This window comes from Camelus dromedarius, chromosome Y (assembly GCF_036321535.1).
Source record: "Camelus dromedarius isolate mCamDro1 chromosome Y, mCamDro1.pat, whole genome shotgun sequence".
Taxonomy (NCBI): domain Eukaryota; kingdom Metazoa; phylum Chordata; class Mammalia; order Artiodactyla; family Camelidae; genus Camelus; species Camelus dromedarius.
This window is the reverse complement of record NC_087473.1, coordinates 9,990,099-10,003,856: the sequence shown is the minus strand read 5'-3', so window position 1 is coordinate 10,003,856 and position 13,758 is coordinate 9,990,099. Positions and strand designations below refer to the sequence as shown.

At 46.6% G+C, this 13,758-nt stretch overlaps 1 long non-coding RNA gene and 1 pseudogene across 2 annotated transcripts; one reads left to right on the top strand and one right to left on the bottom strand.

The window, feature by feature from the left end:
• The window catches only part of LOC135320426 (G-protein coupled receptor 143-like), a 26,227-nt pseudogene extending 20,046 nt beyond the window's left edge, over positions 1 to 6,181 (bottom strand).
• On the top strand, positions 2,090 to 13,758 carry LOC135320427 (uncharacterized). 2 transcript variants are annotated; one of them, XR_010379580.1, is made up of 5 exons: positions 2,090 to 2,283; positions 2,687 to 2,713; positions 3,028 to 3,099; positions 12,674 to 12,924; positions 13,076 to 13,758. It is a non-coding gene; the product is annotated as an uncharacterized LOC135320427 (long non-coding RNA). The 2 variants fall into 2 exon arrangements; XR_010379579.1 differs by lacking the exon at positions 13,076 to 13,758 and having other exon boundaries at positions 12,674 to 13,039.

The window sequence follows — 13,758 nt, the reverse complement described above, 5'->3', positions numbered from 1 at the left end:
AATAAGGAAAAGAGAGAAAAACTGGATTTCATCAAAATTAAAAACTTTTATGCTTCCAATGATATCATCAAGTGAGTGAAAAGCAAGCCACTGACTGGGAGAAAATATTTTTAAATCATGGATCTAATAAGGTACTTGTACCCAGAACATACAAAGAACTCCTACAACTCAATAGCAAAAAGACAAACAGCCCACGGAAGACTGGGCAAAGGAACTGAAGAGATATTTCTCCAAAGAAGGTGTACAAATGGCCAACAAGCCCATGAGAAGATGCTAAGCATTGTGAGCCATGAGGGAAATCGAAGCCACAATGAGGCACCACTTCATACACTGCAGATTGGCAAATCTTAAGAGCCAGACAAATACACAGAAGCTAACAAGTGGTGTTGGCAAGGATATGGAGGACTTAGAACAATCATATGTTGCTGGTGCAAGTGTGAAATGGTCCAGGCTCTTTGGAAAGCAGTCCAGCAACGTCTCACAAGGTTAAACAGAGTTACTATATGACCTAGGGATTCCACTCTGAGGTGCACACCCGTAGGTATACGGTGAAAACACACGTTCACACTGACACCTGTATACAGATGTTCACTGCAGCACTGTTCCTAACAGTCAAAACAATGATGGAAAACAGCCTAAGAGGCCACTGACTGATAAATGGGTAAAATGTAGATAGTGAAACAAGAGAATATTATTCAGCAGTGAACAGGAAGGAGTGATAGATGCTACAATATGGACAAGCTTGAAAATACCAGGCTAAGTTTAAGCAGCCAGATATAAAAGGCCACATACTGTATGAGATCACTTATAGGAACTATCCAGAACGGGTAAATCTAGAGACAGATGTAGACATGAAGTTGCCAGGGGCCGTGGGGGAGGAGAGAACAGGGAATGACTAATAACTAGTACAGAGATTCTACGGGGATGAATAAAATGTCATAAAACGAATAATGCCGATGGTTGCACGATTCTGTGAACACGCTAAAAAAAAAACTGATGGATTTTATACATTTAAACAGGTGAACTTTATAAAGCTTTTTTTAACTCCCCAACAGAGGCACTGGGGATTAAACCCAAGACGTCGTGCATGCTGAGCACAGGTTCTACCACTGAGCTATACTCCCACCTCCAAAGCTTCTTTAAAAAAAAAGGAAGCAAGGGCTCCATACAAAGGGGACCTGATTGAAGTGGACTGCAAACCTGGTGGGGATAAACCCCTGCTGGGCCTGGAGCTGGGAGACCCAGACACTTGCCCTGCCCCCCTGCTTCTCTTTGGTACTTCGGGTCTCTGTTTCCTCCGCACACATGCACATCCCAGCCGCAACCCCAGCTCACAGTTACTGAGCACCTGCTGTATGCCAGGCTCCATCCTTAACCACCTACAATGACTAGCATGTTTACTGCTTCCAGGAATCTCAAGAGGTGGGTACTATTTCACAGTCCAGAGAAGTTCAATAACTTGCCAGCAGTCACACAGCTAGTGAGTGACAGGGCAGGGATTCGAACCCACCAAGACCAAGGCACCAACCGCTGTGGAGTTCCTCCCTGGCAGCCACCGCACCTCCTGCATTCTTGGGCATAAAGTATTAATACATATTCCCAAGAATTTTTATCCCCAAATCTTTAGATGCCATCACAAATGTTTACATTCATGTCAATCCTTTTTCAAGATTTTTCCAATTCTAAATATTTAAACTATTGAGTTACTTGTTTTCAGGGTTTTAACATCCTTGATATTTCAGTTCTGCCTCCTGCCTTTTATAAAAATGAGCTGTGACAGATGTTCCTCAGCAGAGGGGCTGGCTGAAAGGTTCTGACGGGCTATGCCTGTCATACAGAAACTAAGACATTCTGGAGCACTCAGAGGTCTCTCTCTCCAACCTTCCCTCAGGCAACAAACCGGGTCTGAAGCCAGGCTTGCTTCCTCTGAATACCTCAGTCCAGCGGATCTCCGGATCACCAGATAGGCGTCAACCGCATAGCAAAACAGCCACCAGAAGCAGGCACTGTACAGCAGCTGCATCCACATTTGTAACCGGGGGGGGAGGGGGCATCAAAGCTCCTGGAGTCAGGCTCCAGACTACCCCCACCATGAAATGAGCTGGCAGACGCCTACTTCCTCTGACGTCAAGAGGCAGCACATGATAGCCCTCCAGAGACACGTGGACTGTCTTGGAAACCAGGGTGGGGTGTGGCCAGGGACGGGCGTGTGCCTTTGTCCCAGGCCTGCTCAGCTGGACTGGTCCATCGCACTCTCCCTGTGGTACCCTTGTAGGCAGGAAGGTAAGGACTCAGATGTGTGGCATGACCTCAAGGCTCACGGGGTCTTTGAATGAGAAGCTCTTTTGCCGAGAACAAAGGAGGCTGGGCAGGAAGGACCTTCCCAGGAGAAGGGGAAGGCAGGGGCTCCGGATGTTAGAGATGGAACAAGACTTATACTGGGACGGATGTTCCACCGGGATTCAGCTGGGAAGCAATGAGAGGGAGGGAGAGACGCTGACAATGCTGCCACAGACAGTGGGGTCAGTGCAGCATTCAGTGCCCTCTGAGGTCACTCACTGAAGCACTGACTTTGCAGACAGAGCAATATGTCCATCAAACAGATGTATTTAAATATATCCTTTGTTAAAGTAAAATACATCCAATAAATCAATAACATTCTTTTTTCTTTTTCTTTCTTGGCCAGCTGGTTTTGATTGTGGCTGGATCTAAGGTAAGGATTGCATGTGTGTTTAAGGAGGAGGGCACACTAACACAGCAGTTCTCAAACCTGAGTGTGCATCAGAGCCCCTGGAGGGTTTGTTAAATCACAGGTGCCCACCCCCCTCCGATTCCTGGTCAGGGGGTGGGGATGGGGAGCTCGGAGCATCTGTGTTTCTAAACTGCAGTGGGTTGGTGGCAGGGTGGGGACCACACTTTGAGGACACAGCCTGGCAGGAGCAAAGGGGAGTGGAGAGATGAGGGGAAGCACACTTACTGCACTCCCCACACAGAAGGCGGTGGGCCACACGTCAGTCCCATTCACAGCTGAGATGTCCACGAAGCTCGGGAATCCTAACCACACCGTGGACCGGACTATGATACCTAAGGGAGAATCAGGTAATTCTTTGAATGTGGTTCCATTTCAAATCTAAAGCTGACTTGCTGCTCTGTAAAAAGGATGGATGGATGGATGGGTGGATAGGAAGGAGAGAGACAGAAGTGAGGTAGGGAGCAAGGAAATAAATACACACATTGGTGTGTGCAGATAGACAGAAAAAACAAGACTCAGAAAATAAGTATTATGGTAATGGAGCAATCCCAGGCACTCTGATTTCAACTGAAACCAGCATTAGCCCTAAGTTTTTTTGTTCGTTTACTTGGCACTAAGAAATTATTATGTCAATAACAATCTGTATTTTCTCGTCCAAGTGAAATATTCCTCACATAAAAAAGAACTGAAAAAGCACAATTCTGAAGTTTGAAAAGTTCTTTCATTCTTTAAAAAAACACATTTAAGATTTTCACAAATTAGCTCTGGATAATTTGATTTTGACCTTTATGAATTGTGAGTTTTCCTGGCTATGTGACCCAAATATCGAATTCTCCTCTAAACAGTACACACACTTTCGGTCCATATGAGGGGTCTCTGCTGGGTAACATGATACCCGCTGTTTAAGCGCACACTGCGTGGCGTGCTGCTTTTCTTCGGCACAGTGAGTGCTTGGTCGTTTTCAGAATACAGCACTGATGTGAGCTCAAGAAATACCGAATTTTTTTTTTATTTCTAAGTGAGGTGATGGATGTTAACTAAATTTATTGTGGTCATCATTTCAGGATAAACGTAAGGCAAGTCATGATGCTGTCTGCCTTCAACTTACACAGTGCTGTGAGTCAGTTACAGCTCAGTGAAACCGAAAAAAACCAAAAAAAAAAAAAACAACAACAAGACCCACGCCCTAAGAGGTAGGCATCTGTATTTCTTATTTTCCAGTGAGGAGTCTGGTCACCAGGCCTCCCTTGACTCTGGCTTCTGCTCCTTTGACCACAATGCCCTGTCCTCCCTTCTAAAGGCTGGAGGACATCCAGGTATTATTTCACTGGCCCTCAAAAGATCTTTGGGTACATCTCTACTTCCAGATATTCAAGTGACAGAAATTAAATTACTGTGAAGGTGTGTTTCCAAACTGCTTTTTAGCAGAATCAGGAAGAAACCAGTTATCTATGGAATTGTCATGCCCCAAGTTGATTTTAGCCCTAATAGGAAGGAACTATTGTGTCCTGTCTCACTCAAGTCTGAGACAGTGAGCAGAGTTTCCACAGCATTTACCTTAAGTCATGAGTCCTCAGTGCCTCCAATCGCACGAGCTGGAGCGGGAGAACCAGGCCCTGGGACACACAGCCACCTGTGCCCAGACATCTGCCCCCGGTAGGGGTAAAAGCTGCCGCCACCCCTCAGGGCGTGGAGGTGGAGGGCACTGCAAATGCCACCAGCAGTGGAACAAACCAACTGTAAATTAGCATTTGTAAGACAACTGAACATATGCCAATGATATTAAGGAGCTGGTTTTCATTATTTTAAGATGCTAATGACATTTCAGTGATATGTATATTTTTAAAATTCTTATCTTCTACACTCATATGTATTTGTATGTATGAAATGATATAAATTCTGGGATTTGCTTCAAACTAATCCAGTGGAGAGCGGGATGAGGGGATGGGATGTAGACGAAACTGGGTACAAGGGACACATCATATGGTCTCTCTACATTTATAGATGTTGGAAATTTTCCAAAATAAAAAGTTATCATGCTCAGCAATATGGAGCTTAGAGGCCTATAAAAACATGCCACGCTAGAGGTGAAAGCAGGGGTCAGCCAAGCTTCTGTCAAGGGCCAGAGAGAAAATATTTCAGGCTTTATGAGCCATACTTTCCCTGTTCAACACACCCCCCTGCCCTCGTAGGGCAGAGTTGGCCGAGACGACACACAAGCGCAGGACCTGGCTGTGTTCCCATGAAACTGCACTTACGGACGCTGGCATTTAAATGTCATGGAATATCTCCATGTCAGGAAACAGTCTTTTTCTTTAGATTTTTAAGAAACACTTTAAAACGTAAGAACAGTCTTAGTTCATGCGCCATAGAAAAGAGGCAGCAGGGAGGATTTGACCTAAACTGCAGTTTGCCTGCCTGTGGAATAAAACTCAAACTTGCATGGATGGTTGGATGGATGGATGGATACACAGATGGTAGATGATGGATAGATAAAATTTTATTAAATATATTTATATATATTATATATATTTATATATTTATTTACATATATATAATATAGATTTATTTTATATATATATATAAAGGAGATACAGATATAAACGTATATCGTTTTCTTCCTGATTCTGCTAAATCACATTGGAAATATGTGTGTGTGTGTGTGTGTGTGTGTGTGTGTACACAGAATAAGAACTGCTAGTCTCTCACTGGTGTAACAATTAAGGATGCATTCTATTTTCTGGGTTTTCCTTAACAGCGCTGTCTAGTTTCCCTGGTAAGCTTGCAGTTAACACATTAAGTTGGTTTAGAAAAGGAAGAAAAAAAAGGGGGTCCCCTGAGCCACCTTTTACCGACCATCCAGCTTGCAGAGTCCCCTGAATCCCCTGGCCGCCCCGTCCGGTCCCTGGGGAGCCGCCTCTGGTTCAGTCGTCCCGCCCCGCGGGCCGCGCGTCCCCCCGCGCCGGGGCCGGGTCCCAGCCGCGCGCTCCTCCGCGCCCCCGGCAGGTAGCAGCCCCGGGCCGCGCGCCCTCGCCCGGGCTCGGGGCGGGTGCCCACCCGCCGGCCGCGCGCTCTTACCCAGGCAGCCGAGCACGTCGCAGGCGATGGCCGCGCGCAGGATGCGGACGGAGGCGGGGGCGCGGGCCGCGGCCGGCGGGGAGGCCGAGAGGACCCCGGGGCCCGCGGGCCGGCGCCCGGGCAGCAGCTGCAGGAGGCCGAGCGCCAGGCCGAGCGCGCCGCTGCCCAGGCACAGCGCGTGGAAGGCCCGCGGCTGGAAGCTCAGCACGAGCTGCGTGGCGGCGTCCCGCGTGGGGCAGCAGAAGGTCCCCAGGCGCGGGGAGGCCATGGCCCGGGCTCTGGGACGCGGCTCGGGTCTGCCGGGACCCCGCCGGCCTGCCTGGGTCATGTGCTTGCTGGGCGCGCCGGGGGATGGGGGCGTCATGTGCCCTGGGCCTCCCCATCCCCGCCCCAGCCCTCCGCGCTGGCAGAAAAGGCGTCGGGCGGGGTGGGGGCTGTGCGCCTCCGCGAACGCCGCGAGGCCTCACGAGGGTGATGCTTGGTCAGGAGGGGGGGACGTGGCGAGAGGAGGCGGAGGGCCGAGGGGGAGGAGGGCGCCAGGTGGGAGAAGTCCGCTCGCTCTCTGCCCTTGCACGCAGCCTAACCGGGGCTTAAGTCTCCGGAATCCAGAGCGCCCAGTCCTACCACCTCGTCTTAACGGATTTTACCAGATAGCGCGCCTCGGGCCAGATCTTCCCCGTTTGGGATTCCTACATGCCTAATTTTGATTCGTTACAGACTCATAAACCGTGGCTGCTGTGACTGGCATTAAGGCAGTGCTTTTCTTTACGGTCCCTCTTCCCCACGGAAACAATCCCACAGCGCTAGGATTTTCCTTTTAAAACCAACACGTAAATCTTAAAGAAAAGAGGAACTGCTTTACCTAACCCGGCGCGCGCGCGCGCGCGCACACACACACACACACACACATTTTATACCCAGGTGTAGAGTTGTTTTGGGCATTGTAAATTAGCTTTCAAGAGTAATTCTGTTTAGAAAAAAAGTTCAAGTTTATTCAGATTTTCTTAACTGCTTCAGTTTTTCTATGAATTTCATTATACGTTGAAAACCACACTTTATTCTATATGCATGCAAATTTCAAAATGGTATCAGTACTAAAGATAATACACTGAGTAAAGTTTTTCTGAAAAAAGCTCTTCAAGGTTGAAAATCAAAGAGCCCCCTCTTATGGCTTTACTAACCAAAGCTTTATTTTTAAAAAAGAAAAATCCCGGCTTCATCATATTTATCATCAATAAACCAAAGAGGCGCCTTTGCAGCCCACCCTTTGGCCTCTCCCCTCAGTAAATGCGCCCCTCTCTAGGTTTTTCCCAACCAACCAAAGGTAAGGCATCCCTACTCTTTCCCTCCCCTTCTCATAGTAAGCATGCAGACACTTCTAGCTCATCTGCATTTCCACCACCAGCTTTGCAATTTTTAAAATTTCTAATTTTTTTAATGGAGGTACTGGGGATTGAACCCAGGACCTCATGAGCTATATATACACCATCCCTCCAGCTTTGCAGTTTTAAGTAAGGCAGAGTTTGAGCTCAGCTCCTAAGCCTTCTTCCTCGAAAACCACAGGACTGGGCTTCCTGTTGGGACCCATGCATGGAAGGCAGCCATGATGGAAGCAGTACCTTGAACAAAGAGCTGCAGACACTGCCGCAGCAAAAAGATCCAGCAGGCATGTCTGTAATCAGGGGCAGCTGCTTGGATAGACGTCACACCGGCATTGTCAAAACCTTAACCGCCCTCGGTATTACACACTTGCTTGTAAAGACAGTAGAAAACATCGTGGAACTGCTCCCCAAATGCTAATTTGTCTGTCCTTTCGAAAGCATGTATCTTGCAATCTGCTTTGAAATAGTTCATCTTCTCCTTCATTGGCTCTTGGAAAGCAGAAGTGGCTTCTGGAAGTCAATGTGTGGGATGTACTTTAAAAGATAAAAATGAAAAGGAGCATCTGTTCGTTTACTGTAATGCCAAGGGTTCGGGTGGCCAGTCTGCGTAGGAATGTCACTGCATTTAAATATCTGTTTCATGCCCAAGCTACACATACCCCAGCTCTCTGCTTTTCCACAGGCCAGCCTGCAGGCTCTGAAGGACTCAGGTGCCAGTGTTCAAGAGACAGGCTCCAGAAGGATCAGTGGTCAGCATTAGCTTGGGGAGGAAATTGTTACAAATGATGATTCCTGGGCCATCAGTTCAGATGTTATGCTACAGATGGGTCTCAGAGCAAACTTGCAGAAGGACATAAAAGATTCCATTTATTAACTGTCATTAAAGGAAAACAGCTTGAAACCAGTATGAGAAATAACACTGAGATGACAGAATTTTTTGTGACAGTGCAATTACAGTATGCAAAAAAGTAAACAGGTAAAGTGCACACACACACACACACACACACTCACATGCACACTTGGATGTGGGAACATTTGGAAGGACTGTGGATGAGAAAAATACACAGTGACTGCCGAGCCAGGGTCAGGGGAGCACGGGCATTGAGGTATGTGTGCAGTAACGCTCGGGGCCTTTAAGTTTATGAAGTTCAGCTTTGCATCCACCCTCGGCCCTCCTTGCTCCCAGTCTAGCGCCTAGATTCCATGTTGTGTTTTCGCAGTCTGGGCCACCAGGACTTCAGTGCCCTGGAAATGCCCCATCGCCCACAAATCACAATTAGCCTGCCAGTCCCACCTGAGCAGCTCTCCCTGAGAAGATTCAGATTCAGATTCAGATTCAGATTCAGGAAGTTTGGGGTGGGGCCTGAGACTGCATTTCTAGCAAGCTCCCAGGAGATGCAGATTATGCTGGTCAATGCTTTTTTTTTTTTTAATTAAAAAAATTGCAGTTTGGTCAGTTTACAATGTGTCAATTTCTGGTGTACAGCGTAATGTTTCAGTCATGCATGTACATACGTATATTCCTGTTCATATTCTTTTCATTATAGGGTTACTATAAGATACTGAATATAGTTCCCTGTGCTATACAGAAGAAACCTGCTGTTTATCTATTTCTTATACAGTAGTGTGTATCTGCAAATCTCGAACTCCCAATTTATCCCTTCTCACCCCTTCCCCCCCATAACCGTGAGTTTGTTTTCTATGTCTGTGAGTTTGTTTCTGTTTTGTAAATAAGTTCATTAGTGTCGTTTTTTAGATTCCACATATGAGTGATATCATATAGCATTTTTCTTTCTCTGTCTGGCTTACTTCACTTAGAATGACAATCTCTATGTCCATCCATGTTGCTGCAAATGGCATTATTTCATTATTTTTTATGGCTGAGTAGTATTCCATTGTATATCTACATATCACAACTTCTTTATCCAGTCATTTGTTGATGGATATTTAGGTTGCTTCCATCTCTTGGCTATTGTAAGTAGTGCTACTATAACCATTGGGGAGCATGTATCTTTTTAAATTAGAGTTTCCTCCAGATATATGCCCAGGAGTGGGATTACTGGATCATAGGGTAAGTCTATTTTTAGTTTTTTAAGGAATCTCCACACTGTTTTCCGTAGTGGCTGCACCAAACTACATTCCCACCAGCAATGCAAGAGGGTTCCCTTTTCTCCACACCCTCTCCAGGATTTATCTTTTGTGAACTTTTGAGTGATGGTCATTCTGACTGGTGTGAGGTGATACCTCATTGTAGATACAATTTCCATTTCTCTGATAATTAGCAATACTGAGCATTTTTTCATGTGCCTATTGGCCATTTGCATGTCTTCATTAGAGAAATACTTGTTGAGGTCTTCTCCCCATATTTGGATTGAGTTGTTTGTTTTTTTGGTTATTAAGTTGTATGAGCTGTTTTTATATTCTGGAAATTAAGCCCTTGTCAGTCGCATCATTTGCAAATATTTTCTCCCAGTCCGTAGGGTGTCTCTTTGTTTTGTTTGTAGTTCCCATTGCTGTGCAAAAGCTTGTGAGTTTACTTAGGTCCCATTTATGTACATTTGCTTTTATTTCTATTCCTTGGTTCCTACTTTGAACAGCAAAGGCAGTAGAACTTGTATCTCAACCTGAAAAAGAAAGGGACATCCAGGCCATGTTGAAACTTGGGGAGGGCTCAGTTCAAAAGAAATGCAGAGAAGATGATCAGCATCCCAAGAGCCACTCTAAGAGCAAATGATAAGATGCAGGGATGGAGGAGGGGTGAGGAGGGGTGAGCAATGTCTCTCTCTAGGTCTGGAGGCCCTGGTGAGTGACAGATGTTTGGGACTCACTTGGTTGGTTGGTTTTTTTGTGCCCCACCCCCCAGGGACTAACTTGGTTGTTTTTTGCTTTTGTGTTTTGTTTTTTGTTTTTTTTTAATGAAGGTGCTGGGGATTGAACCAGGACCTTGTGCATGCTAAGCATAAGCTCTACCACTGAGCTGTACCCTCCCCCACCAGGGACTTACTTAGGACAGAAGTCAGGATGCTGGGAGGAAAAGGAAGCAAATGGAAGAGGAAGAGGCCAGATAAGGACTCAGGGAGAGACAACAAAAGTGACATTGTGTTGAGAGAGAGAGAATGTTCTGGCAATCTTCTCAGGTTGAAAATTAGAGAGAGTTCACCCTGGCCTAGACAAAAAAAGAGGCCAGTGCTGTGACAAACTCCTACCGAAGCTCTTTTTGCACTGGTGAACACGTTGGTACCCTCCAACTAACCTATGGAATCGCAGACAGTCCCAACTGATTATACACTGTTTTAAAAGACAAGTAGGGTGGAGGAAGGGTACAGCTCAGTGGTAGAGTGCAGGCTTAGCATACACAAGTTCCTGGCTACAATCCCCAGTACCTCCATTCAAAAATAAATAAATAAATAAACCTAATTACCTCCCTCCCACCAAAAAAAAAGAAAGAAAGCTGGTTGTGATATGAGTAGCTAATGCTATTTTTTCTAAACAAATGTTTGACAGCAAAGAGAATGGAGCCCCAAATAAACGGACAAGCATAAGCTACGAGGAATAGATCAGTGGTGAGTTAACATCAAGGAAGGTATTCTACATGTAAATCCACATTTTGTGCTTTTTTGGATGTGCATGAAAGCTTGAGTAATTTTGCATTCCTTCATGGTAAGAAACAATTGCACCACAGTTACATGTCTAAAGACATTTCTCTATCATTCTTTGTGATGAGAATGCCAGCACTTCATTTCAGTTCACCTTATCCTGTATGGTGACATTTAGTCCCTGCAGCAAAAAAGGAGAAAAAGGTTTTGTGCTGAATGAAAATTTCCACCCCCCAAAAAAGGAATGTAGTGATTTTGAAACCCAATGCTCAGCCATGTATTTGAGGTCAATGGAAAAACATTCAAAGTCAATTAAAAGCAGACTCTTTTACATACATCTGCTGTCTTGTAGTGGCTCGAAAAATATACACACACATATTTTGTAAGTTGTGGTTCTCTGCATCTGCCTGACTGTCTCTTCAATTTGGGGGACAATGGCTTGTGCTGTGACCTCACTTCCCTGACGGATCTAAGAAGAATTGTTGACTTTTCAGCTTCTTCCACTTTTTACTTGTTAGGATGAAGTGGCGACTGCTAACTCCTGACATTCCAGACTAGAAATCACACTTTATTTTCTCACAGTTACAGTGGCTCGGGAGTCCAGGCACCCTTTGGCTGAGTCTCCCATCACAGGGTCTCTCAATGGCTGCAATTAAGATGTTGACCAAGGCTGGGTGTCATCTGAGGGTGTGAGTGGGGAAGGATTCACTTCTAAGCTTAGACATTTATTGGCGAGTTTCCGTTCTTCACAGGCTGTTGGCCAGAGGCCACCTTGCATTCCTTGCCACCTGGTCCTCCCCACGGGGCAGCTTACAACATGCGGGTCAGCTTGTGAAAGCCAGCAGGAAGGATTCTGCCGCTAAGACAGATGTCCCAATCTTTGTAACCTAATCACTGGACTGGTAACTCATCACCTTTGCCGCATCCTTTTGGTTAGAGGCGAGTCACAGGTCCTGCCCACAAGCAGTGGAAGGGGATACACAGAGAGAGAACTCCAGCAGGTGGGGCTCATGGAGGACGTATCTTAGGGTCTGTCCACCACAGCTGCTCTCAAGGTTGTGTGCTGGGGCGAGGGAGCTGCAGTGTCCACCCCTGTCTGTCAGCCAGGAAGGGCTGCCTCTGGGGTGGGCACTTAAACTCCCAGGCACGTCTGGCCCCCCAGGCTTCCTGAGATCACTGGCGTAGTGAGTTCCTGCCACCTGAGGTGGTCCCAGGCTGCCTGTTGGGGGTGAGTGAGTATGTTAATGGGGTGCAAGGCTGACACGGCTGGAGTACAGAAAACATCGGCTGTCCTCTCTTTTCAGAATTAAATTTGCTGTGTTTTACCTTGTGGAGTGGACAGAACTGCTCCAGGTTAGTTACAGGGCTTTAAGAGGATAAAACATTTTGCTGTGGCTTGTATCTTGGCATTGAGCCCTGTTTCTGTCCCCTGGAGAATTCAGCAGCTCTGCAAATATTTCACATGATGAATGGTCTTTGAACCGGGGCTTAGAACTCTGAGAGTCTGATTTGTGGCTTTTGTCGGGGATCGACCTCCCCGAACAAAACACGGGAGTCTTGGTTTCTGAAGGAATCTCGTCCTCTCCTCTGAAAAAGCAACAGAAACTGATGGGTTGAAAAATAATGCGGAAAAGTATGACTTCATCTCTGCAGTGGTCAGAGAGTGAGTCTGTCAGCTACGTGGTCTCAGCCTGGGAAGAGGTGAGACCAGAAGAGGGAAGGAGAGGGCGGGGTTTGTGTTCTGAGAAGAAGGAGGAAACTAAATTAATCTGAATATTATTACCCCACTGCCTTCCATGCGTTGGCAGCATTAGATACTCAAAGTCATGCTTAACACTCCCGTCCACCCATCTTTTTATCTCTAGTTATGCATAAGGGACCAGAAGAGGCGAGGAAACTTGTCCAGGGTCACGGAGGTGGCAGAGCTGAGAATCAAACCCAGGAGGATTACACTGTAAGCTCCGGAGGGGAACTGGGGGCTCATTTCCCTGTCAACGTGTCTACAACCTGGTCAGACCGAGGAAAGCACTTTCGCCACACACCACCTGGAAGCAACACTTTTGAGAAGCTGGAGGCAGCAAGTTGAATTTGATGCCATCCTTGCACTTTCAAGGAAGTGAGTGAGTGTGTATGTGGGGGGCGGGGTGAGGCGAACAGATGGACAGGCATGTATACATGTTACGTGTTTCAAGCTTTGTTTACATATTATGATTCTTTTTGTGCACACTATACTAATACAGTGAAATACAATGATTATTTCTGGGCAGGCTGTATCCTCTGGAGTCCCCATGCATACCAGGCTGTCCAGTCTCAGATACCTCACAAAAAGGACTAAATACACTCGTTAACCACAGGCTTTGGTTGATTTTGAAGTGACTGCTTCACGGGTACTTCAGGGGCCCTGAGCAGGGAACAAGAAATCCACAGTAACCTCAAGGGCTTGGCTTGCGGTGAGAACTACCACGTGGCGGTGCGTAACACAAGCTGGCGTGCAGCTGGCCGTGCGCACCACAGAAATGTTTGTCTGGTACACGCACCAGACGACAGCTCAGTATCAGAGGGACTGAAAGGCACTCACGGAGAAAGTGTGGGTCCTTCATTCCTGGGGAGGGGGGACCTGATGGTTTAAACATGATAGCTCTTCCCCCCAAGTCTTTGAGTCTGCATTGCTCATGGTTGAACATCTCAAGTAAACACGGTCCACAGCCCCAATCTCTCAAACCTGTGACAGTCCTTTAGTCTATAACACGGATCAGGCAACTTATTAAGAGGCTCCATATTTTAGCCTTTGCAAGCCTCACAGTCTATTGCGATCACCCAGCACTGCTGTGGGGGCCCCAGAGCAGCCACAGGCAGAAGGTAAACAGATGGGTGTGGTGTTGTACCAATAAACCTTTATTTACAAAACCAGACAGCTGGCCCCTGGGCTGTAATTGGTCTTTTGTGTCAA